The sequence below is a fragment of the Pseudophryne corroboree genome, chromosome 6, assembly GCF_028390025.1.
Source record: "Pseudophryne corroboree isolate aPseCor3 chromosome 6, aPseCor3.hap2, whole genome shotgun sequence".
NCBI classification, from domain to species: Eukaryota; Metazoa; Chordata; class Amphibia; order Anura; family Myobatrachidae; genus Pseudophryne; species Pseudophryne corroboree.
In genome coordinates this window covers 591,610,301-591,637,270 of record NC_086449.1, presented here as the reverse complement: position 1 = coordinate 591,637,270, position 26,970 = coordinate 591,610,301, and the positions used below count along the sequence as shown (strand labels likewise).

The following is a 26,970-nucleotide window of genomic DNA, read 5'->3' as shown; positions in this document are numbered from 1 at the left end:
GCAGGACTCACTGAAAATAAAAAACCTAACAAAACTTTTACTCTAAGCAGCTCTTTAGGAGAGCCACCTAGATTGCACCCTTCTCGGCCGGGCACAAAAATCTAACTGAGGCTTGGAGGAGGGTCATAGGGGGAGGAGCCAGTGCACACCACCTGATCCTAAAGCTTTTACTTTTGTGCCCTGTCTCCTGCGGAGCCGCTAATCCCCATGGTCCTGACGGAGTCCCCAGCATCCACTTAGGACGTCAGAGAAATATACATAAAAACATATATAAAATACAACATAGCTGTAAACATAAAAATATAAATCTAAATAATCTACATACTGGGGAAATAACTATCGATCACTCTATATCACAGATGACCATATCAACAAAAATGTATGCATCACTGAGCAGAGTATATCATATATCACTCACAATAGTCCCTGCCCCATTGGAGCTTACAGTCTCAAATTCCTAACACACAAGTGTTCACACACGTTTATAGATTTACAAAGTTAAACCCCACAGAAAGCAAAATATCTCAAGACATGATCAGTGTACAAAAAGCAAAAAGCATTAACACATAGCTCTTTAAGGCCGGGTACACACTAGATCATTGTCGAGACGATTTTCCATATCAGAATTACAAATCGTCTACATCATCTACGGCGTAATTCCGACCTGATAGTAGATGTGGGGAAAAACGCACATCTACAATCATATTCTTTGGCATGCGGAGGGACGCCCAGCACAGGGCAAGTCCGCCCCACATGCCAGGTCCTGAACCCCCCTGCAGACGTGCAAAAGCATCGCACAGCAGCGATGCTGTAGCACCTGCCGACTAGCTCTCTGCCTACGTAGCCTGACGGCTACCTGCCATATTTTTGTGCGCAGCAGCTGCGCGTGACATCACGCAGTCACCGCGGCCTTCCCCACAAACGGTCCGAACTCGCCTGCGTTGTCCGGACTGCGCCCCGAAAATGCAGCTACAACTCCGCCAACATGCCTTGCGACCACCTCTGCCTGTCAATCAGGCAGAGGTGATCGCACAAGTGAGATGTTGTCGCATCTCACTGTGTGCGAACGCGAAGTGCGACTGCTGCGCGTGCCTATACAGCACAGGGCTTCAGCCTGCATACGCTGCCACTGCAGTGACCAGGTCTGAATTAGGCCCCTAGTGTGTATTCACTATTGTGCAATCATGTGGGTCGCAGATGACATCTTCTGGCCAGCATTGCAGCACGGCCAAATAGAAGATATTGCGTGTGAACTGGTGCGGTGAAACGAAGGACAGAACGAGATGACGTTCCATCCTTCATTACATCGTCTAGTGTGTACCAGCAATCTGGTATGGTCCAGGCCAAAGGGAATTCTGGCATGGTCCAGGCTGTGTACCAGGCCTAAGACAGAGCAAATAAACTAGGCCAAAAATATAAAAATATATAAACTAAACATAAAACATATAAAATAAAACAAATCTGCATTCATAAAAATATAAATCTATAAAAAAATCTACATACTGGGCAGATAACTATATAGCAAAATATCTCAATACATGACTTATATACAAAAAATAAAAAGCATTAACATATAGCTCTTTAAAGCCGGGTACACACTAGATCGTTGTCAGAGGATTTGCCAAATCAGAATGACAAATCGTCTACATCCCCTAGTGTGTACACACTATTGCGCAATCCTGTGGGTCGCAGATGACATCTTCTGGTCAGCATTGCAGCATAGCCAACTAAAAGATATCGCGTATGAACTGGTGTGGTGAAACGAAGGACAGAACGAGATGATGTTCCATCCTTCATTATATTGTCTAGTGTGTACTGGCAATCTGGCATGGTCCAGGACAAAGGGAATTCAGCCCGACCATTGGACCAATTGCCCTTCAGCCTGGTGTGTACCCAGCCTAAGGCAGAACAAATAAACCAAGTCCAAAGATATTTAAATCTATGAAATATAAATAAAACATATATAAAATACAACAAATCCGTAAACATAAATATATAAATCTAAATAATCTACATACTGGGGAAATAACTATCTATCGATCACTCTATATCACAGATGACCCTATCAACAAAAATGTATGCATCGCTGAGTAGAGTATATCATATATTACTCACAAGAGTCCCTGCCCTATTAGAGCTTACAGTCTAAATTTCATAACATGTAACAGCTCATACACACACACATATACACATACACACACTCTGTTGCATAACTATCTCTTTGCACTTGTCCCTGTTGGCAGGGTGATTTCTCTCTAAGGGGCCTATTTATTATCCCTTCATTTTTACAAAGAATAGAGTCTACGGCAAACACACATATCTGATAAATATACATGTATAGCAGGAATATATTACCACGCCTCTACAGGTCTAGAACTAAAGTCTAGCCTGGAAGTTATCAGTAATTAATAATAATATTAATTACCTGTCTTGGGTCTACGTCTCCTGCCATTCTGTCTTCAGTATATGCTCTGTAGTAAAGATGACCTCACAGAAGTCCAGAGATGTAGCTTGCTGTGCTGATGACCTCACAGTTCAATCATGGAGAAGGTCCACCTAAAAAAAAAGTTAGAGGCGTGATAATATATTCCTGATATACATGTATATTTATTATTATTATTGTTTCTTTATATCATACCACAAATAAACGCAGTGCTGTACAGAGAGCACAAGTCATCCATATCAGTCCCTGCCCCATAGGAGCTTACAGTCTCAATTTACTAACACTCTGTCATACACACACACACACAAATACAAATACAGTGTTGCATAAATATCTCATTGCACCTGTCCTGTTGACAGGGTGATTTCACACTAAAGCAGCTGGATTTTTGGAAGTATAAACTTCAACAATAATAAATGTTATAAACCGCATAACCAGAAAAACCCAATCTGTCACCAATTTATGCAACGCTGTACCGAGAACACATGTCACTCATATTAGTCCCTGCCCCATTGGAGCTTACAGTCTCAAATTCCTAACACACAAGTGTTCACACATGTTTATAGTTTTACAAAGTTAAACCCTACAGTAAGCAAAATATCTCAAGACATGATCAGTGTACAAAAAACAAAAGGCATTAACACATAGCTCTTTAAGGCCGGGTACACACTAGATCATTGTCGAGACGATTTTCCATATCAGAATGACAAATCGTCTACATCACCTACGTCCTAATTCAGACCTGATAGTAGATGTGTGGAAAAACACACATCTGCGATCATAATCTTTGGCATGCGGAGGGACGCCCAGCACAGGGCAAGTCCGCTCCCCATGCCAGGTCCTGAACCCCCCTGCAGCCATGCAAAAGCATCGCACAGCGGCAATGCTGTTGCACCTGCCGACTAGCTCTCTGACTACGCAGCCTAGCTGCTGAGGCAGACGGCTACCTGCCATGTTTTTGTGCGTTGCGGCTGCATGTGACATCGAGCAGTCACCGTGGCCTGCCCCACAAACGGTCTGGACCCGCCTGCGTTGTCCGGGCCGCAACTCCAAAACGCAGCTGCAACTCCGCCGACACGCCTTGCGACCACCTCTGCCTGTCAATCAGGCAGAGGTGATCGCACAAGTGAGATGCCGTGCGCACGCGCAGTGCGACTGCTGCGCATGCCTATACAGCACAGGGCATAAGTCTGCATACGCTGCCACTGCAGCGACCAGGTCTGAATTAGGCCCCTAGTGTGTATCCACTATTGTGCAATCCTGTGGCTCACAGATAACATCTTCTGGTCAGCATTGCAGCGCGCCAAATAGAAGATATTGCGTGTGAACTGGTGCGGTGAAACGAAGGACAGAACGAGATGACATTCCATCCTTCATTACATTGTCTAGTGTGTACCAGCAATCTGGTATGGTCCAGGCCAAAGGGAATTCAGTATGACCATTGGACCGATTTCCCATTGGCCTGCTGCGTACCAGGCCTAAGACAGAGCAAATAAACTAGGCCAAAGATATAAAACTATATAAACTATACATATAACTTATATAAAATAAAACAAACCTGTAATCATAAAAATATAAATCTGAAAAAATCTACATACTGGGGTAATAACTATCTATCAATCTAGCAAAATATCTCAAGACAAGATTAGTGTACAAAAAATAAAAAGCATTAACACATACTGTAGCTCCTTAAGGCTGGGTACACACTAGATTGTTGTCGGGATGATTTGCCGTATCGGATTGACAAATCATAAAAATCACCTAGTGTGTCCCCACTATTGCACAATCCTGTGGGTCGCAGACAATATCTTCTGGTCAGCCCTGCAGCGCAGCCAACTAGAAGAAATTGCATGCAAACTGATGTAGTAATAAGAAGGACAGAACGAGAATTCGTTCCATCCTTCATTACATCGTCTAGTGTGTGCCAGCAATCTGGCAGGCCCAAAGGGAATTCAGCCAGACCATTGGACCAATTGCCTATCAGCCTGGTGTGTACCCAGCCTAAGGCAGAACAAATAAACCAGAGCCAAAGATATAAAAATCTATAAAATATACATAAAAACATATATAAAATACAACATAGCTGTAAACATAAAAATATAAATCTAAATAATCTACATACTGGGGAAATAACTATCGATCACTCTATATCACAGATGACCATATCAACAAAAATGTATGCATCACTGAGCAGAGTATATCATATATCACTCACAATAGTCCCTGCCCCATTGGAGCTTACAGTCTCAAATTCCTAACACACAAGTGTTCACACACGTTTATAGATTTACAAAGTTAAACCCCACAGAAAGCAAAATATCTCAAGACATGATCAGTGTACAAAAAGCAAAAAGCATTAACACATAGCTCTTTAAGGCCGGGTACACACTAGATCGTTGTCGAGACGATTTTCCATATCAGAATTACAAATCGTCTACATCATCTACGGCGTAATTCCGACCTGATAGTAGATGTGTGGAAAAACGCACATCTACAATCATATTCTTTGGCATGCGGAGGGACGCCCAGCACAGGGCAAGTCAGCCCCACATGCCAGGTCCTGAACCCCCCTGCAGACGTGCAAAAGCATCGCACAGCAGCGATGCTGTAGCACCTGCCGACTAGCTCTCTGCCTACGTAGCCTGACGGCTACCTGCCATATTTTTGTGCGCAGCAGCTGCGCGTGACATCACGCAGTCACCGCGGCCTTCCCCACAAACGGTCCGAACTCGCCTGCGTTGTCCGGACTGCGCCCCGAAAATGCAGCTACAACTCCGCCAACATGCCTTGCGACCACCTCTGCCTGTCAATCAGGCAGAGGTGATCGCACAAGTGAGATGTTGTCGCATCTCACTGTGTGCGAACGCGAAGTGCGACTGCTGCGTGTGCCTATACAGCACAGGGCTTCAGCCTGCATACGCTGCCACTGCAGTGACCAGGTCTGAATTAGGCCCCTAGTGTGTATTCACTATTGTGCAATCATGTGGGTCGCAGATGACATCTTCTGGTCAGCATTGCAGCACGGCCAAATAGAAGATATTGCGTGTGAACTGGTGCGGTGAAACGAAGGACAGAACGAGATGACGTTCCATCCTTCATTACATCGTCTAGTGTGTACCAGCAATCTGGTATGGTCCAGGCCAAAGGGAATTCTGGCATGGTCCAGGCTGTGTACCAGGCCTAAGACAGAGCAAATAAACTAGGCCAAAAATATAAAAATATATAAACTAAACATAAAACATATAAAATAAAACAAATCTGCATTCATAAAAATAAAAATCTATAAAAAAATCTACATACTGGGCAAATAACTATATAGCAAAATATCTCAATAAATGACTTATATACAAAAAATAAAAAGCATTAACATACAGCTCTTTAAAGCCGGGTACACACTAGATCGTTGTCAGAGGATTTGCCAAATCAGAATGACAAATCGTCTACATCCCCTAGTGTGTACACACTATTGCGCAATCCTGTGGGTCGCAGATGACATCTTCTGGTCAGCATTGCAGCATAGCCAACTAAAAGATATCGCGTATGAACTGGTGTGGTGAAACGAAGGACAGAACGAGATGATGTTCCATCCTTCATTATATTGTCTAGTGTGTACTGGCAATCTGGCATGGTCCAGGACAAAGGGAATTCAGCCCGACCATTGGACCAATTGCCCTTCAGCCTGGTGTGTACCCAGCCTAAGGCAGAACAAATAAACCAAGTCCAAAGATATTTAAATCTATGAAATATAAATAAAACATATATAAAATACAACAAATCCGTAAACATAAATATATAAATCTAAATAATCTACATACTGGGGAAATAACTATCTATCGATCACTCTATATCACAGATGACCCTATCAACAAAAATGTATGCATCGCTGAGTAGAGTATATCATATATTACTCACAAGAGTCCCTGCCCTATTGGAGCTTACAGTCTAAATTTCATAACATGTAACAGCTCATACACACACACATATACACATACACACACTCTATTGCATAACTATCTCTTTGCACTTGTCCCTGTTGGCAGGGTGATTTCTCTCTAAGGGGCCTATTTATTATCCCTTCATTTTTACAAAGAATAGAGTCTACGGCAAACACACATATCTGATAAATATACATGTATAGCAGGAATATATTACCACGCCTCTACAGGTCTAGAACTAAAGTCTAGCCTGGAAGTTATCAGTAATTAATAATAATATTAATTACCTGTCTTGGGTCTACGTCTCCTGCCATTCTGTCTTCAGTATATGCTCTGTAGTAAAGATGACCTCACAGAAGTCCAGAGATGTAGCTTGCTGTGCTGATGACCTCACAGTTCAATCATGGAGAAGGTCCACCTAAAAAAAAAGTTAGAGGCGTGATAATATATTCCTGATATACATGTATATTTATTATTATTATTGTTTCTTTATATCATACCACAAATAAACGCAGTGCTGTACAGAGAGCACAAGTCATCCATATCAGTCCCTGCCCCATAGGAGCTTACAGTCTCAATTTACTAACACTCTGTCATACACACACACACACACACACACACAAACAAATACAGTGTTGCATAAATATCTCATTGCACCTGTCCTGTTGATAGGGTGATTTCACACTAAAGCAGCTGGATTTTTGGAAGTATAAACTTCAACAATAATAAATGTTATAAACCGCATAACCAGAAAAACCCAATCTGTCACCAATTTATGCAACGCTGTACCGAGAACACATGTCACTCATATTAGTCCCTGCCCCATTGGAGCTTACAGTCTCAAATTCCTAACACACAAGTGTTCACACATGTTTATAGTTTTACAAAGTTAAACCCTACAGTAAGCAAAATATCTCAAGACATGATCAGTGTACAAAAAACAAAAGGCATTAACACATAGCTCTTTAAGGCCGGGTACACACTAGATCATTGTCGAGACGATTTTCCATATCAGAATGACAAATCGTCTACATCACCTACGTCCTAATTCAGACCTGATAGCAGATGTGTGGAAAAACACACTTCTGCGATCATAATCTTTGGCATGCGGAGGGACGCCCAGCACAGGGCAAGTCCGCTCCCCATGCCAGGTCCTGAACCCCCCTGCAGCCATGCAAAAGCATTGCACAGCGGCAATGCTGTTGCACCTGACGACTAGCTCTCTGACTACGCAGCCTAGCTGCTGAGGCAGACGGCTACCTGCCATGTTTTTGTGCGTGGCGGCTGCATGTGACATCACGCAGTCACCGTGGCCTGCCCCACAAACGGTCTGGACCCGCCTGCGTTGTCCGGGCCGCAACTCCAAAACGCAGCTGCAACTCCGCCGACACGCCTTGCGACCACCTCTGCCTGTCAATCAGGCAGAGGTGATCGCACAAGTGAGATGCCGTGCGCACGCGCAGTGCGACTGCTGCGCATGCCTATACAGCACAGGGCTTAAGTCTGCATACGCTGCCACTGCAGCGACCAGGTCTGAATTAGGCCCCTAGTGTGTATCCACTATTGCGCAATCCTGTGGCTCACAGATAACATCTTCTGGTCAGCATTGCAGCACGCCAAATAGAAGATATTGCGTGTGAACTGGTGCGGTGAAACGAAGGACAGAACGAGATGACATTCCATCCTTCATTACATTGTCTAGTGTGTACCAGCAATCTGGTATGGTCCAGGCCAAAGGGAATTCAGCATGACCATTGGACCGATTTCCCATTGGCCTGCTGCGTACCAGGCCTAAGACAGAGCATATAAACTAGGCCAAAGATATAAAACTATATAAACTATACATATAACTTATATAAAATAAAACAAACCTGTAATCATAAAAATATAAATCTGAAAAAATCTACATACTGGGGTAATAACTATCTATCAATCTAGTGTAACACCCCTTTACCTGGGCTCTCTGGGTAATGGTGTGTATTTAACTCTTCCCGCTTTGCAATACTTCTCACCTTGTACTTCTCTTGGTATTAGTGCCTCCACCCGAATCTTGACATGACGTGCTCTTCTGGGAAGTGTTCAATTTTGGAAACACCAGAGGGAGACTCGGGAAACCCCCTGCCCACCACGTGCTTAGACCGACCCCACTACAGGAATATATCACACGGATATGTTGCAAAAACCACCCTGGCACATTTATTAAAGGGTCTGGAATAGCAATTGCTTTTATGCATTTATATACAAGGGACTATAGTAGATCAATAAAAGAGGACATATACCAAAGGCATAGGAACATGTTGGTCAGTAATGCACACACATATCTAAAGGGTGTATAATGCAGTAATAAGAATAATGAACATAACACATGAATCTGCTTTCTCCTGTCTGCCTGTCCCTTCCTGCACTTTCCTTTTGTATGCAGCTAACACCCTGGCCTTTGCAATCACTGACTGGGTAATGACAACTTAAACAGCAGTATCACAAGGAATTTCACACATACCACACACAGCATTAGACAATACATCCCCCACTATAGTGCACTGTTATTTCAGAGTTCCTTATCTTCTGCATGCTATAACTTGACGGAAAAGGTACTTTAACAGGTTCCAATTGGCACTTTCAGCAACGCTGGTACTTGTAGTTCCACAAACTGATTCTTGGCGAAATCACACACTTTGTTAGCTACTATTTATCAGTCTTTACCGAGAAACATAATACTGTAAACCGTTACTTATCTCACATTCCTCCAAAGTGTGTCCCTCTGCAAACTGTCCTCTCCAGGGGTCAAAAAGGAAGGTTTGAAATGCATTATCCTCTGTAGGCCACTTAACTTCATCAGACTGGGGTTCTCCCTCTCCGTAGGGCTCTTTCTGTACAGTCACGTGGACTTCTTCCCCAGTATTCTCCAGTCATTGTCAGCTGCATCTTAGCTATATGCCAGACATGGATCCTTCTCCCATCTCCTCCTTCACTCCTCTGGACAAAAGCATTCCATTCTGCACTCCCCCCTCCCCATGCCTTGTTTCCCCACCCCCCGACAGCCTCTGCGTGTCTCTCTGTATATCCTCTGAAACCCAAGGCTGTCTGGGAGATGTAGTTTCTATACACGAAATGGCCGGTGTCCAATTTCACATTTGCTGCCTGTCATAAGCGCTGGGCGCTACATACTCCCCCTGTGGGACTGGCGATCCGCTGACAAAGTGATGAGCCTGTTCCACACCCTGAAAAGGAATATGTGTTAAACCATTCTGTCTGTTTACACATCCACACATACCCTGACAAGCTCCTACGATGACAGGGGTGGGCCCCAAATAAGGCCAAGGGTAGACCCAGTGAGGGTGAACCACCCTGGGCACTTCAGTGGCCCTTCCTAACTCATCATAAGTAAATATCATAGGGGCCCTAGTGGTGCGTCTGGGTCGGCTAATAGCTGGAAGGGCTCCCTCATCTCCCTCTGACACCCTTTCTGGTTGCTTAGCCTCTCCCCCAACATCTCTCTCTTCTGGTTGGTCCTGAGCCTGTCCCTCAGGTTCTCTAACTTCCACCGTTACTTCAGGTACGACCTCTTCCAACCTGCACACCTGTTCTCCTCTTGGCTCTCCTGTAGCTCTCTCAGTAGACCTGTGGGGTCTAGTGACTTCATGACTTTGAATGACAGTCTCATTTTCCGTAGTGGGAGGATCATACCCCCATTCATCCTCACTGCATTCTGTCTCTTTATAATCTCTAGTTTCCTCTCTCCTTGTAGACCTCAGTCTTCCTGGCTTCCTCCAGGGCACCCTCTCGGTGGTCTCAACAGCTTGCTTGGTCTTGAACCTCACATCTCTGCCAATCGGTAATAGGTGTTGACGGTGATAAGTCTTTATGGGCCCTGTTTGTCCTTCAGGCCTTACACGGTAAACAGGTGCCCCAGACATTTTGTCCACCACTTCATAGGGTTCTTCTCTCCATCGATTTGCCAATTTATGCTTTCCAGGTATTCCCAGGTAACGGAGCAGTACTCTGTCTCCTATCCCCAGTACATTCTCTTTCACTCGACTGTCATATCGAGTCTTGTTTCTCAAACCCGACTTAGTAGAAGCTTCTTGAGCCAACTTGTGAGCATGTCTCAGTTCTTCTCGCAGTCTCTGCACATACTCTAAATGTGTCTCCCCCGAGTGGGAAACCTCCATTATTCCAAAACAAATGTCTACAGGCAGTCGGGTTTCTCTTCCAAACATTAGGAGGTATGGTGAGTATCCAGTTGACTCATTTTTTGTGCAGTTATATGCATGTACTAACTGACTGATGTGCCTACTCCAGTGTGCCTTCCTGGCAGTGCCCAAAGTGCCCATCATGTTGAGAAGGGTTCGATTGAATCTCTCTGGCTGTGGGTCCCCTTGTGGATGGAATGGTGTCGTCCTCGACTTCTGTATCCCGCACAATTCACAGATCTCTTTTATCAGCCGACTCTCAAAATCTCTTCCTTGATCAGAATGGATCCGGGCAGGAAGTCCATAGTGCACAAAGAATTTCTCCCATAGAATCTTGGCAACAGTTGTGGCTCTTTGATCTTTGGCTGGGTAGGCCTGGGCATACCGAGTGAAATGATCTGTCACGACCAGAATATGTGCTGTGTTGCTTTCATCTGGCTCTACAGAAAGGAAATCAATACACACCAGCTCTAGTGGCCCATCACTCGAAATGTTTTTCAATGGTGCAGCTCTTTCGGGCAGTGTTTAACGCAGAATGCAAGTCCCACAATTTCTGCAATATTTTTCAATATCAGCCTCCATCCTTGGCCAATAGAACCGATCAGCAATCAACCCGCTTGTTTTCTCAACACCTAAGTGCCCATGTTGGTCATGTAGGGCATTCAGTACAGAATCACGATGTTTGTTTGGCAGAACCAACTGTCTTCTTACTCTACCATCTCTGCGGGTAGATTCCCTATAAAGGAGGCCTCCTCTGACCATCAGAAATTCTCTTTGCCTGTGCAGTAAGATGGCTTCTTCTGTTTTAAGGGCCTTTGGCCCCAACCTCTCATTGTTCTTTATCATCCAATAGACCGCTCCTAGGGACAGATCTTCTAGCTGATCACTTTTCAGCTGTTTCCTACTGATCCTCTGCAGATCACCCAGTTCAAACTGACTCAGCCAGCAATAATGTTTGGGCAGTGCCGCTTCTGAAACTCCCAATGCAGTGACACATTCTCTCACAGGCGGCACCACCACTCTTCCTTCATGGCACATACCTCTTACTTCTGGAGCAGGCACTTCAACCCACTCTTCTTCAGGTGATTCAGCATGTCTTCCAGCCAACCTGGACAAAGCATCAGCATCAATGTTTCCTTTGCCAGGTCGGTACTTAAGCGTGAAGTCATACACAGCCAAAGCTGCCAGCCATCGATGTCCTGTGGCATCCAACTTTGCTGTAGTCTGGATGTATGTCAACGGATTGTTGTCAGTATGGACTTCAAATGTAGCACCATACAAATAATCATGCAGACGGTCGACAATGGCCCATTTTAATGCCAAGAATTCCAGCTTGTGCACAGGGTAATTCTTTTCGCTGGGTGATAGGCCTCGGCTAACATAGTGCACAGGCCTTATCTGGCCTTCTTGTTCTTGGTAAAGTACTCCTCCGAGTCCATCAAAAGATGCATCTACATGAAGAATGTATGGAAGGTCAGGGTTTGCATAGGCGAGCACTGGAGACTGGGTAAGGCCCTCCTTCAACTTCTTGAATGCAGTTTCACACTCTTCTGTCCATCTTTCCCCAAATAGGTCATTAACACGGAGAAAGTGTTTATTTTCTTGCTGGGTCATCCGCCCCTTCACTGGTGGGTACCCTTTGGTTAATTCTGTCAAAGGCTTGGCTAATTTAGAATATCCTGGAACAAATCTTCTGTAGTACCCACAGAACCCCAGAAAAGACCTCAGTTCCTTTAGTTTTGTGGGCCGTGGCCACTCTGCCACAGCTCCTACTTTGGCTGGGTCGGTGGAGATCCCTTCCCTGCTGACAATGTGCCCAACATACTTGACTTGCTTCTGGCATAGTCGACACTTTTCTAAAGATAGCTTTAGCCCTTTACTCTTCAGTCGGTCAAGTACTTTGAGCAATCTCTCGTTATGTTCTTGTAGACTCCTCCCAAAAACGATCAAGTCATCCAGATACACGATTACTTCACGAAAATTCATGTCTCCCACTGTCTCATCCATGCACCTCTGAAAGGTGGCTGGGGCACCTTTTACCCCCTGAAAGAACCCTTCAGGGCAGATGAAGGCTGTCTTCTCAGCATCTTCCGGACTCATCAGAATCTGGTAGTACCCACTCCTGAGGTCTAACACAGAGAACCATTTGCTTCCTTGCAGACAGTCAAGTGCCTCATCAACTTTAGGCACTGTGTACTGGTCAGGCACTGTTCGCTTATTAAGAGTTCTATAGTCCACACACATCCGGATATCACCATTCTTCTTACGAGCCACCACTATTGGAGAGGCATAGGGACTTTCTGATTTTTCAATGACCTCATTCTCCAGTAGACCTTTCAGATGACTTCTTACATCATACAAATCCGCAGGGGCCAATCTTCGTGACCTTTCTCGAAAGGGTTTTTCATCAGTAAGACGAATCTTATGTTGGACCCCTTTAGCCAGACCTAGGTCCCAATCTCCTAGGGAGAAAACATCTCTCCTCTCTAACATTTCTTTGATTAGTCTGTCTAGATCGGCTTTCATGGCATCTGTACCTTCAAAGCATGGTTGGAAACTGTCTGCAACCAACACACTCTTTTTCTGAGCTTCTTCTGCCTCCTTTTTTCGATAGGCAGCCAGGCATACAGGATGAATGGTGAGCGTCTGGTAGTATTCCTTTCCACCCTCCTCTCTGCACCATTGGGCTAGTGTATTGAACAAAAGGGCATTGGTTCCTATGATAACTTGCACATCTCTATCCTCTTCTTCTGGATCGGGACACACAAGGGCGACTACTTGCACTTCTTTTTCAATCCCAGCCACTTCTCTTGGGAACTTGAGGTCCACTGTGATGTATCCGAGATATGGATAGCTCTGTTCACTGAGGCCCCAGATGGTCAGCCCAGACAATGGATGTACCTTGACATCCGACAGATTCTCACGAAACCACTTCTCAAACACAATGGACACCTGGGAACCACTATCCAGTAGAGCCGTACACTTCTGTCCATTCAATAAGGCAGTCACATGAGGCGCTGGACCGACTAGGCCAGGTGGCAATATATTCCAGGTAGCAGGTGAGTTCCCCACAGCATTGGTACTAACTTTCTTTAGGGGGCCAGGGTGGGGTCTTCTGGTCCCCCTTTCTCGTTTCCCAAAGGCTTTTCAGGTTGTGGGGATTGCTTATATGATGACCTCTGATTCCATCTGGCTGGACACTGTCTAGCTATATGTCCAGGCCGACCGCAGTCAAAACATCTTCTGGGGTCACCTCGACTCTCTATTTGCATTGGCGATGATGGATGCGAAGGCCTTGGGGCCTCTCTAGCTGTCTGAAGGGCTAACAGACGGTCTATCTGTTCCTTCTGCATTTGTACTGGTTTCCTGCTTCAGGCTAACAGTCTTTATCTTCTTGGCCACACCATCTCTAGCTTCGATTATAGCTTCCTCTTGTTTGACTTCATCGATTAGCTGGTTGAAAGAAGGAGCTGGGTTTCTAGTACAGTCTCCCCGAAGCTTCAATGCAACTGGGTCTAAAGACAGTGCTCCTCTTAGTAACTGTCGCATGCGACTCTCATCCACTTCACTGAGGGTCATTCCCCCTTTTTCCACAATGCGGTAAATTAGCTTGTCCAGGCGGTATAGATATTTGGACAATCTCTCCCCCGGCTCTTGGCAGGTGTTTCTTAACTTGTAAAGGAGGTCAGTGGCATCTTCTGATGTTCCAAACTCTCTTTCCAGAGCCGCTAGATAGTTCCGTGCAGTAGCATTAGGGTCACACCGACGAGTGGCCTGCACAATCTCCATTGCTGGACCACGTAAACTCTCCACTATCCGTTGTCTCTTTGCAGTCTCAGGACAGTGCCACTCTTCAATATACTGGATTGCAGTGTCTTTCCACACCTCAAAGGCATCTTCTCCAGTTGGAACAGGTTGGACACCTGAGAAAGGTCTCAATCTCCTATATCCACCATCATACTGGTTTCTTCCCAGTTGCTCCACGAGTTTATTCATAGCGACCAAAAATAATTGACTCTGCGTGTCAGAGGCTCCATCTAGGCCCAGAGGTGAATCATCTTGTCTTTGAATGTCAGGGGACTGTACAATGGGGCTCCTTGTCCTCTCTTCAGTAGGACTTGATTCTTGGGCAACTCTCATCCCCTCCCTCGGTTTAAGAGGCAACACTACGCTCCAACGTTTGCTTCCCTCATAGGAAAAGACAGCAGGGATCAATCCTCTCTCCAACACAGCATTGCTCTCTAGCAGCACAGCATCATCCCGCCTGCCCAGTACATTTAGCCTCTGCATCCCTGTCCGCCCTGCAATTATCTTGGTAATCTGCTCATCTGTAACTTCATGCAGTTCACCGCACAAAACAAAACAGCATTCTGAATCTTTGGATAGTTGTTCACACCAACCATATACTTCTTCTGGCTTCAAACTAGCCATGGCGCCCACCTGGTAAGCAAATTCTGAGTTAGCTGTACGAATCTCAGCAGTGCACTCCACTGTAACACCCCTTTACCTGGGCTCTCTGGGTAATGGTGTGTATTTAACTCTTCCCGCTTTGCAATACTTCTCACCTTGTACTTCTCTTGGTATTAGTGCCTCCACCCGAATCTTGACATGACGTGCTCTTCTGGGAAGTGTTCAATTTTGGAAACACCAGAGGGAGACTCGGGAAACCCCCTGCCCACCACGTGCTTAGACCGACCCCACTACAGGAATATATCACACGGATATGTTGCAAAAACCACCCTGGCACATTTATTAAAGGGTCTGGAATAGCAATTGCTTTTATGCATTTATATACAAGGGACTATAGTAGATCAATAAAAGAGGACATATACCAAAGGCATAGGAACATGTTGGTCAGTAATGCACACACATATCTAAAGGGTGTATAATGCAGTAATAAGAAAAATGAACATAACACATGAATCTGCTTTCTCCTGTCTGCCTGTCCCTTCCTGCACTTTCCTTTTGTATGCAGCTAACACCCTGGCCTTTGCAATCACTGACTGGGTAATGACAACTTAAACAGCAGTATCACAAGGAATTTCACACATACCACACACAGCATTAGACAATACATCCCCCACTATAGTGCACTGTTATTTCAGAGTTCCTTATCTTCTGCATGCTATAACTTGACGGAAAAGGTACTTTAACAGGTTCCAATTGGCACTTTCAGCAACGCTGGTACTTGTAGTTCCACAAACTGATTCTTGGCGAAATCACACACTTTGTTAGCTACTATTTATCAGTCTTTACCGAGAAACATAATACTGTAAACCGTTACTTATCTCACATTCCTCCAAAGTGTGTCCCTCTGCAAACTGTCCTCTCCAGGGGTCAAAAAGGAAGGTTTGAAATGCATTATCCTCTGTAGGCCACTTAACTTCATCAGACTGGGGTTCTCCCTCTCCGTAGGGCTCTTTCTGTACAGTCACGTGGACTTCTTCCCCAGTATTCTCCAGTCATTGTCAGCTGCATCTTAGCTATATGCCAGACATGGATCCTTCTCCCATCTCCTCCTTCACTCCTCTGGACAAAAGCATTCCATTCTGCACTCCCCCCTCCCCATGCCTTGTTTCCCCACCCCCCGACAGCCTCTGCGTGTCTCTCTGTATATCCTCTGAAACCCAAGGCTGTCTGGGAGATGTAGTCTCTATACACGAAATGGCCGGTGTCCAATTTCACATTTGCTGCCTGTCATAAGCGCTGGGCGCTACACTAGCAAAATATCTCAAGACAAGATTAGTGTACAAAAAATAAAAAGCATTAACACATACTGTAGCTCCTTAAGGCTGGGTACACACTAGATTGTTGTCGGGATGATTTGCCGTATCGGATTGACAAATCATAAAAATCACCTAGTGTGTCCCCACTATTGCACAATCCTGTGGGTCGCAGACAATATCTTCTGGTCAGCCCTGCAGCGCAGCCAACTAGAAGAAATTGCATGCAAACCGATGTAGTAATAAGAAGGACAGAACGAGAATTCGTTCCATCCTTCATTACATCGTCTAGTGTGTGCCAGCAATCTGGCAGGCCCAAAGGGAATTCAGCCAGACCATTGGACCAATTGCCTATCAGCCTGGTGTGTACCCAGCCTAAGGCAGAACAAATAAACCAGAGCCAAAGATATAAAAATCTATAAAATATACATAAAAACATATATAAAATACAACATAGCTGTAAACATAAAAATATAAATCTAAATAATCTACATACTGGGGAAATAACTATCGATCACTCTATATCACAGATGACCATATCAACAAAAATGTATGCATCACTGAGCAGAGTATATCATATATCACTCACAATAGTCCCTGCCCCATTGGAGCTTACAGTCTCAAATTCCTAACACACAAGTGTTCACACACGTTTATAGATTTACAAAGTTAAACCCCACAGAAAGCAAAATATCTCAAGACATGATCAGTGTACAAAAAGCAAAAAGCATTAACACATAGCTCTTTAAGGCCGGGTACACACTAGATCGTTGTTGAGACGATTTTCCATATCAGAATTACAAATCGTCTACATCATCTACGGCGTAATTCCGACCTGATAGTAGATGTGTGGAAAAACGCACATCTACAATCATATTCTTTGGCATGCGGAGGGACGCCCAGCACAGGGCAAGTCCGCCCCACATGGCAGGTCCTGAACCCCCCTGCAGACGTGCAAAAGCATCGCACAGCAGCGATGCTGTAGCACCTGCCGACTAGCTCTCTGCCTACGTAGCCTGACGGCTACCTGCCATATTTTTGTGCGCAGCAGCTGCGCGTGACATCACGCAGTCACCGCGGCCTTCCCCACAAACGGTCCGAACTCGCCTGCGTTGTCCGGACTGCGCCCCAAAAATGCAGCTACAACTCCGCCAACATGCCTTGCGACCACCTCTGCCTGTCAATCAGGCAGAGGTGATCGCACAAGTGAGATGTTGTCGCATCTCACTGTGTGCGAACGCGAAGTGCGACTGCTGCGTGTGCCTATACAGCACAGGGCTTCAGCCTGCATACGCTGCCACTGCAGTGACCAGGTCTGAATTAGGCCCCTAGTGTGTATTCACTATTGCGCAATCATGTGGGTCGCAGATGACATCTTCTGGCCAGCATTGCAGCACGGCCAAATAGAAGATATTGCGTGTGAACTGGTGCGGTGAAACGAAGGACAGAACGAGATGACGTTCCATCCTTCATTACATCGTCTAGTGTGTACCAGCAATCTGGTATGGTCCAGGCCAAAGGGAATTCTGGCATGGTCCAGGCTGTGTACCAGGCCTAAGACAGAGCAAATAAACTAGGCCAAAAATATAAAAATATATAAACTAAACATAAAACATAAAATAAAACAAATCTGCATTCATAAAAATATAAATCTATAAAAAAATCTACATACTGGGCAAATAACTATATAGCAAAATATCTCAATACATGACTTATATACAAAAAATAAAAAGCATTAACATATAGCTCTTTAAAGCCGGGTACACACTAGATCGTTGTCAGAGGATTTGCCAAATCAGAATGACAAATCGTCTACATCCCCTAGTGTGTACACACTATTGCGCAATCCTGTGGGTCGCAGATGACATCTTCTGGTCAGCATTGCAGCATAGCCAACTAAAAGATATCGCGTATGAACTGGTGTGGTGAAACGAAGGACAGAACGAGATGATGTTCCATCCTTCATTATATTGTCTAGTGTGTACTGGCAATCTGGCATGGTCCAGGACAAAGGGAATTCAGCCCGACCATTGGACCAATTGCCCTTCAGCCTGGTGTGTACCCAGCCTAAGGCAGAACAAATAAACCAAGTCCAAAGATATTTAAATCTATAAAATATAAATAAAACATATATAAAATACAACAAATCCGTAAACATAAATATATAAATCTAAATAATCTACATACTGGGGAAATAACTATCTATCGATCACTCTATATCACAGATGACCCTATCAACAAAAATGTATGCATCGCTGAGTAGAGTATATCATATATTACTCACAAGAGTCCCTGCCCTATTGGAGCTTACAGTCTAAATTTCATAACATGTAACAGCTCATACACACACACATATACACATACACACACTCTGTTGCATAACTATCTCTTTGCACTTGTCCCTGTTGGCAGGGTGATTTCTCTCTAAGGGGCCTATTTATTATCCCTTCATTTTTACAAAGAATAGAGTCTACGGCAAACACACATATCTGATAAATATACATGTATAGCAGGAATATATTACCACGCCTCTACAGGTCTAGAACTAAAGTCTAGCCTGGAAGTTATCAGTAATTAATAATAATATTAATTACCTGTCTTGGGTCTACGTCTCCTGCCATTCTGTCTTCAGTATATGCTCTGTAGTAAAGATGACCTCACAGAAGTCCAGAGATGTAGCTTGCTGTGCTGATGACCTCACAGTTCAATCATGGAGAAGGTCCACCTAAAAAAAAAGTTAGAGGCGTGATAATATATTCCTGATATACATGTATATGTATTATTATTATTGTTTCTTTATATCATACCACAAATAAATGCAGTGCTGTACAGAGAGCACAAGTCATCCATATCAGTCCCTGACCCATAGGAGCTTACAGTCTCAATTTACTAACACTCTGTCATACACACACACACACACACACACAAATACAGTGTTGCATAAATATCTCATTGCACCTGTCCTGTTGACAGGGTGATTTCACACTAAAGCAGCTGGATTTTTGGAAGTATAAACTTCAACAATAATAAATGTTATAAACCGCATAACCAGAAAAACCCAATCTGTCACCAATTTATGCAATGCTGTACCGAGAACACATGTCACTCATATTAGTCCCTGCCCCATTGGAGCTTACAGTCTCAAATTCCTAACACACAAGTGTTCACACGTGTTTATAGTTTTACAAAGTTAAACCCTACAGTAAGCAAAATATCTCAAGACATGATCAGTGTACAAAAAACAAAAGGCATTAACACATAGCTCTTTAAGGCCGGGTACACACTAGATCATTGTCGAGACGATTTTCCATATCAGAATGACAAATCGTCTACATCACCTACGTCCTAATTCAGACCTGATAGTAGATGTGTGGAAAAACACACATCTGCGATCATAATCTTTGGCATGCGGAGGGACGCCCAGCACAGGGCAAGTCCGCTCCCCATGCCAGGTCCTGAACCCCCCTGCAGCCATGCAAAAGCATCGCACAGCGGCAATGCTGTTGCACCTGCCGACTAGCTCTCTGACTACGCAGCCTAGCTGCTGAGGCAGACGGCTACCTGCCATATTTTTGTGCGTGGCGGCTGCATGTGACATCACGCAGTCACCGTGGCCTGCCCCACAAACGGTCTGGACCCGCCTGCGTTGTCCGGGCCGCAACTCCAAAACGCAGCTGCAACTCCGCCGACACGCCTTGCGACCACCTCTGCCTGTCAATCAGGCAGAGGTGATCGCACAAGTGAGATGCCGTGCGCACGCGCAGTGCGACTGCTGCGCATGCCTATACAGCACAGGGCTTAAGTCTGCATACGCTGCCACTGCAGCGACCAGGTCTGAATTAGGCCCCTAGTGTGTATCCACTATTGCGCAATCCTGTGGCTCACAGATAACATCTTCTGGTCAGCATTGCAGCGCGCCAAATAGAAGATATTGCGTGTGAACTGGTGCGGTGAAACGAAGGACAGAATGAGATGACATTCCATCCTTCATTACATTGTCTAGTGTACCAGCAATCTGGTATGGTCCAGGCCAAAGGGAATTCAGCATGACCATTGGACCGATTTCCCATTGGCCTGCTGCGTACCAGGCCTAAGACAGAGCAAATAAACTAGGCCAAAGATATAAAACTATATAAACTATACATATAACTTATATAAAATAAAACAAACCTGTAATCATAAAAATATAAATCTGAAAAAATCTACATACTGGGGTAATAACTATCTATCAATCTAGCAAAATATCTCAAGACAAGATTAGTGTACAAAAAATAAAAAGCATTAACACATACTGTAGCTCCTTAAGGCTGGGTACACACTAGATTGTTGTCGGGATGATTTGCCGTATCGGATTGACAAATCATAAAAATCATCTAGTGTGTCCCCACTATTGCACAATCCTGTGGGTCGCAGACAATATCTTCTGGTCAGCCCTGCAGCGCAGCCAACTAGAAGAAATTGCATGCAAACTGATGTAGTAATAAGAAGGACAGAACGAGAATTCGTTCCATCCTTCATTACATCGTCTAGTGTGTGCCAGCAATCTGGCAGGCCCAAAGGGAATTCAGCCAGACCATTGGACCAATTGCCTATCAGCCTGGTGTGTACCCAGCCTAAGGCAGAACAAATAAACCAGAGCCAAAGATATAAAAATCTATAAAATATACATAAAAACATATATAAAATACAACATAGCTGTAAACATAAAAATATAAATCTAAATAATCTACATACTGGGGAAATAACTATCGATCACTCTATATCACAGATGACCATATCAACAAAAATGTATGCATCACTGAGCAGAGTATATCATATATCACTCACAATAGTCCCTGCCCCATTGGAGCTTACAGTCTCAAATTCCTAACACACAAGTGTTCACACACGTTTATAGATTTACAAAGTTAAACCCCACAGAAAGCAAAATATCTCAAGACATGATCAGTGTACAAAAAGCAAAAAGCATTAACACATAGCTCTTTAAGGCCGGGTACACACTAGATCGTTGTCGAGACGATTTTCCATATCAGAATTACAAATCGTCTACATCATCTACGGCGTAATTCCGACCTGATAGTAGATGTGTGGAAAAACGCACATCTACAATCATAATCTTTGGCATGCGGAGGGACGCCCAGCACAGGGCAAGTCCGCCCCACATGCCAGGTCCTGAACCCCCCTGCAGACGTGCAAAAGCATCGCACAGCAGCGATGCTGTAGCACCTGCCGACTAGCTCTCTGCCTACGTAGCCTGACGGCTACCTGCCATATTTTTGTGCGCAGCAGCTGCGCGTGACATCACGCAGTCACCGCGGCCTTCCCCACAAACGGTCCGAACTCGCCTGCGTTGTCCGGACTGCGCCCCGAAAATGCAGCTACAACTCCGCCAACATGCCTTGCGACCACCTCTGCCTGTCAATCAGGCAGAGGTGATCGCACAAGTGAGATGTTGTCGCATCTCACTGTGTGCGAACGCGAAGTGCGACTGCTGCGCGTGCCTATACAGCACAGGGCTTCAGCCTGCATACGCTGCCACTGCAGTGACCAGGTCTGAATTAGGCCCCTAGTGTGTATTCACTATTGTGCAATCATGTGGGTCGCAGATGACATCTTCTGGTCAGCATTGCAGCACGGCCAAATAGAAGATATTGCGTGTGAACTGGTGCGGTGAAACGAAGGACAGAACGAGATGACGTTCCATCCTTCATTACATCGTCTAGTGTGTACCAGCAATCTGGTATGGTCCAGGCCAAAGGGAATTCTGGCATGGTCCAGGCTGTGTACCAGGCCTAAGACAGAGCAAATAAACTAGGCCAAAAATATAAAAATATATAAACTAAACATAAAACATATAAAATAAAACAAATCTGCATTCATAAAAATATAAATCTATAAAAAAATCTACATACTGGGCAAATAACTATATAGCAAAATATCTCAATACATGACTTATATACAAAAAATAAAAAGCATTAACATATAGCTCTTTAAAGCCGGGTACACACTAGATCGTTGTCAGAGGATTTGCCAAATCAGAATGACAAATCGTCTACATCCCCTAGTGTGTACACACTATTGCGCAATCCTGTGGGTCGCAGATGACATCTTCTGGTCAGCATTGCAGCATAGCCAACTAAAAGATATCGCGTATGAACTGGTGTGGTGAAACGAAGGACAGAACGAGATGATGTTCCATCCTTCATTATATTGTCTAGTGTGTACTGGCAATCTGGCATGGTCCAGGACAAAGGGAATTCAGCCCGACCATTGGACCAATTGCCCTTCAGCCTGGTGTGTACCCAGCCTAAGGCAGAACAAATAAACCAAGTCCAAAGATATTTAAATCTATGAAATATAAATAAAACATATATAAAATACAACAAATCCGTAAACATAAATATATAAATCTAAATAATCTACATACTGGGGAAATAACTATCTATCGATCACTCTATATCACAGATGACCCTATCAACAAAAATGTATGCATCGCTGAGTAGAGTATATCATATATTACTCACAAGAGTCCCTGCCCTATTGGAGCTTACAGTCTAAATTTCATAACATGTAACAGCTCATACACACACACATATACACATACACACACTCTGTTGCATAACTATCTCTTTGCACTTGTCCCTGTTGGCAGGGTGATTTCTCTCTAAGGGGCCTATTTATTATCCCTTCATTTTTACAAAGAATAGAGTCTACGGCAAACACACATATCTGATAAATATACATGTATAGCAGGAATATATTACCACGCCTCTACAGGTCTAGAACTAAAGTCTAGCCTGGAAGTTATCAGTAATTAATAATAATATTAATTACCTGTCTTGGGTCTACGTCTCCTGCCATTCTGTCTTCAGTATATGCTCTGTAGTAAAGATGACCTCACAGAAGTCCAGAGATGTAGCTTGCTGTGCTGATGACCTCACAGTTCAATCATGGAGAAGGTCCACCTAAAAAAAAAGTTAGAGGCGTGATAATATATTCCTGATATACATGTATATTTATTATTATTATTGTTTCTTTATATCATACCACAAATAAACGCAGTGCTGTACAGAGAGCACAAGTCATCCATATCAGTCCCTGCCCCATAGGAGCTTACAGTCTCAATTTACTAACACTCTGTCATACACACACACACACAAATACAGTGTTGCATAAATATCTCATTGCACCTGTCCTGTTGACAGGGTGATTTCACACTAAAGCAGCTGGATTTTTGGAAGTATAAACTTCAACAATAATAAATGTTATAAACCGCATAACCAGAAAAACCCAATCTGTCACCAATTTATGCAACGCTGTACCGAGAACACATGTCACTCATATTAGTCCCTGCCCCATTGGAGCTTACAGTCTCAAATTCCTAACACACAAGTGTTCACACATGTTTATAGTTTTACAAAGTTAAACCCTACAGTAAGCAAAATATCTCAAGACATGATCAGTGTACAAAAAACAAAAGGCATTAACACATAGCTCTTTAAGGCCGGGTACACACTAGATCATTGTCGAGACGATTTTCCATATCAGAATGACAAATCGTCTACATCACCTACGTCCTAATTCAGACCTGATAGTAGATGTGTGGAAAAAATAGGATTTTGGTACTTACCAGGTAAATCCTTTTCTTTGAATCCATAGGGGGCACTGGAGTACTCTTGGGATATGGACGGGCTTCCGCAGGAAACAGCACTGAATATTCAAATTAGTAACACTCCACCCCTCCATATCCCTGAGCACTTACTCAGTGTTTTTTACTGAGCCGAACAGGAATTAAGAGAGGTTAATAATGGAGTATTACATATAACATAACTGACAATAACGAAGTTAACACATAACGTTACTGACAACTAACAGTTGACACCCTAACCAGCACTTGTAACTTGAACCAGCCGGTGAAAGTGTGTTACCATAAGATCCTCAGAACTAACCACAAGTAGGTAAAACTGCTCTGGGTGGGCGTCCAGTGCCCCCTATGGATTCAAAGAAAAGGATTTACCTGGTAAGTACCAAAATCCTATTTTCTTTATCATCCACTAGGGGTCACTGGAGTACTCTTGGGACGTACCAAAGCTTCCCCCGTGGGCGGGAGAGCTGTTTGGCACTTGTAAAACTAGGCGGCCAAAGCTAGATGCTGATGCAGCAAAAGTATCAAACTTGTAAAAGCGCACAAACGTGTGCACGGAAGACCATGTAGCCGCCCGGCAAAGCTGCGTCGCAGAAGCCCCACGACCAGCTGCCCATGAAGTTCCCACAGAACGTGTGGAATGAGCGGTTACTGACGTAGGCGGTTGTAACCTAGCATGAAGGTAAGCCTGGCGTATGGTCAGTTTTATCCATCTGGATAAAGTTTGTTTAGATGCTGGCCAACCCATCTTGGCAGCATCATAGAGAACAAATAACGTATCCGTCTTACGAACTGAAGACGTTCGGGATACATAAACGCGTAATGCGCGAACCACATCCAGAGTTCCAGAATGTGCTGTCAACACAGGAACTACTATTGGTTGATTGATGTGAAAAGATGACACTACCTTTGGTAAGAAGGCGGGATTCGTCCGAAGTTCCGCTCTGTCATCATGAAACACCAAATACGGTGGCTTGCATGACAAGGCACCCAAATCCGAAACACGCCTTGCGGGAGCTAAGGCTAAGAGAAAAATTGTTTTCCAAGTGAGAAACTTTATATCCACTTGTTGTAAGGGTTCAAAATATGAAGACTGTAAGAACTCCAAAACCAGATTCAAGTCCCATGGCGCTGTAGGTGGTATGAATGGAGGCTGTACCCTGAGTACACCTTGGAGAAAAGTGCGTATAGACGGCAATAGAGCCAATCGTCTTTGAAAGTAAATTGACAAAGCAGATACCTGCACCTTTAGTGTAGATAAACGCAATCCTCCATCTAAGCCTGTTTGTAGAAACAACAAACGGCGGCATAACTTGAAAGCTGATGTCGGAAATTTCCGAGCTTCACACCAACCTATATAGGCACGCCATATTCTGTAATAATGAGCTGCCGTAACCGGCTTTCTAGCTCGTAACATGGTTGGTATAACTGAATCTGGAATGCCCTCTCTTCTTAAGAGGGCGGTCTCAACAGCCACCCCGTCAAACGCAGCCGCGCTAAATCGGGGTAAAGAAACGGACCCTGTTGTAACAGGTCTGGACGTATCGGGAGCGGCCACGGATCGTCTGCGAGTAATCCTCGAAGATCCGAGAACCAAGCTCTCCGAGGCCAATGAGGCGCCACTAGTATGACTGTGAGCGACTCTCTTTTGATCCGTTTTAGCACCAGAGGGAGCAGCGGAAACGGTGGAAACAGATACACAAGACTGTACGGCCACGCGACAGTGAGAGCATCCACCGCGACTGCCTTTGGATCTCTTGTTCTGGACACATACTGGGGCGTTTGATGATTGTGTCGAGATGCCATCAGGTCCACCTGAGGATAACCCCATCGCTGAACCAACATGTGAAACACTTCTGGATTTAATGACCATTCGCCTGGGTGAAAATCCCGACGACTGAGATAATCCGCTTCCCAGTTGTCCACTCCCGGAATGAACACGGCCGACAATATCACCTGGTGGCATTCCGCCCAATTGAGGATTCGAGCTACTTCCCGCATTGCCATGCGGCTTCTCGTTCCTCCTTGTTTGTTGATGTATGCGACCGCCGTCGCATTGTCTGACTGCACGTGGACAGGCTGAGAGCGAATCATGTGCACTGCTTGTCGTAGCGCATTGTAAATTGCGCGGAGTTCTAGAACATTTATAGACAGCAATTTCTCGTGATCCGCCCAGAGACCCTGGAGCTGACAATTTTGAATTACCGCTCCCCAACCTCTGAGACTGGCGTCCGTAGTTAGAATTATCCAATTGCAAACTCCGAACCGTCTTCCTGCGGTTAAATTGTGTTCCTTGAGCCACCATAGCAGAGAAACTCTTGCTATTGGTGACAACCTCACTCTGTGGTGAATCTGTAGATGCGAGCCCGACCACTGGGCAAGCACGTTCAGCTGAAATGGACGAGAGTGAAATCTTCCGAACTGAAGCGCCTCGAAAGCTGCCACCATTGTGCCTAACAGGCGAATGCACAAGTGTACCGACACTGTGCGTGGTTTGAGTACTAATTGTACTAGATGGCGTAGCATTTGTACTTTTTGTTGTGGTAGGTAAATCCTTTGATTGACCGTATCGAGAATCATACCTAGGAACTGAAGGCGTTGAGACGGAATCAGATGTGATTTCTTGAAATTTACAATCCAACCGTGGTGAACCAGTACATTGTAAGTTAGCAGCGCATGTTGGGTAAGTATCTGTGGAGACGGAGCTTTGATGAGCAGATCGTCTAAATACGGAACTATTGTCACTCCCAGGGATCTGAGGTGAGCTATCATCACAGACATTACTTTGGTGAATACCCGAGGCGCTGATGACAGGCCAAACGGCAGAGCCTGAAACTGGTAATGGTTCTGGCGTATTGCAAATCGTAAGAATTTCTGATGAGGCTGCCAAATTGGAATGTGTAAGTACGCATCCTTGAGGTCTAGCGCAATCATAAATTCCTTGGTCTCTAACCCCGCAATCACCGACCGTAGAGACTCCATTTTGAATCTGTAGTAAGTTACGTACTGATTGAGGCCCTTTAAGTTCAAT

The 26,970-nt window shown here is 44.5% G+C and overlaps 1 long non-coding RNA gene across 1 annotated transcript in view; it reads right to left on the bottom strand.

Annotated features, from left to right (window-relative positions):
- Positions 1-1,996: 1,996 nt before the first annotated feature.
- LOC134933059 (uncharacterized) overlaps positions 1,997-26,970 on the bottom strand; it is a 41,770-nt gene continuing 16,796 nt past the window's right edge. The window contains exons 4-7 of the long non-coding RNA XR_010179583.1: positions 23,129-23,259; positions 18,889-19,019; positions 6,666-6,796; positions 1,997-2,556 (exon numbers count right to left, since the gene is read on the bottom strand). This is a non-coding gene — a long non-coding RNA (uncharacterized LOC134933059). The remainder of the gene's footprint in view (positions 2,557-6,665; positions 6,797-18,888; positions 19,020-23,128; positions 23,260-26,970) is intronic.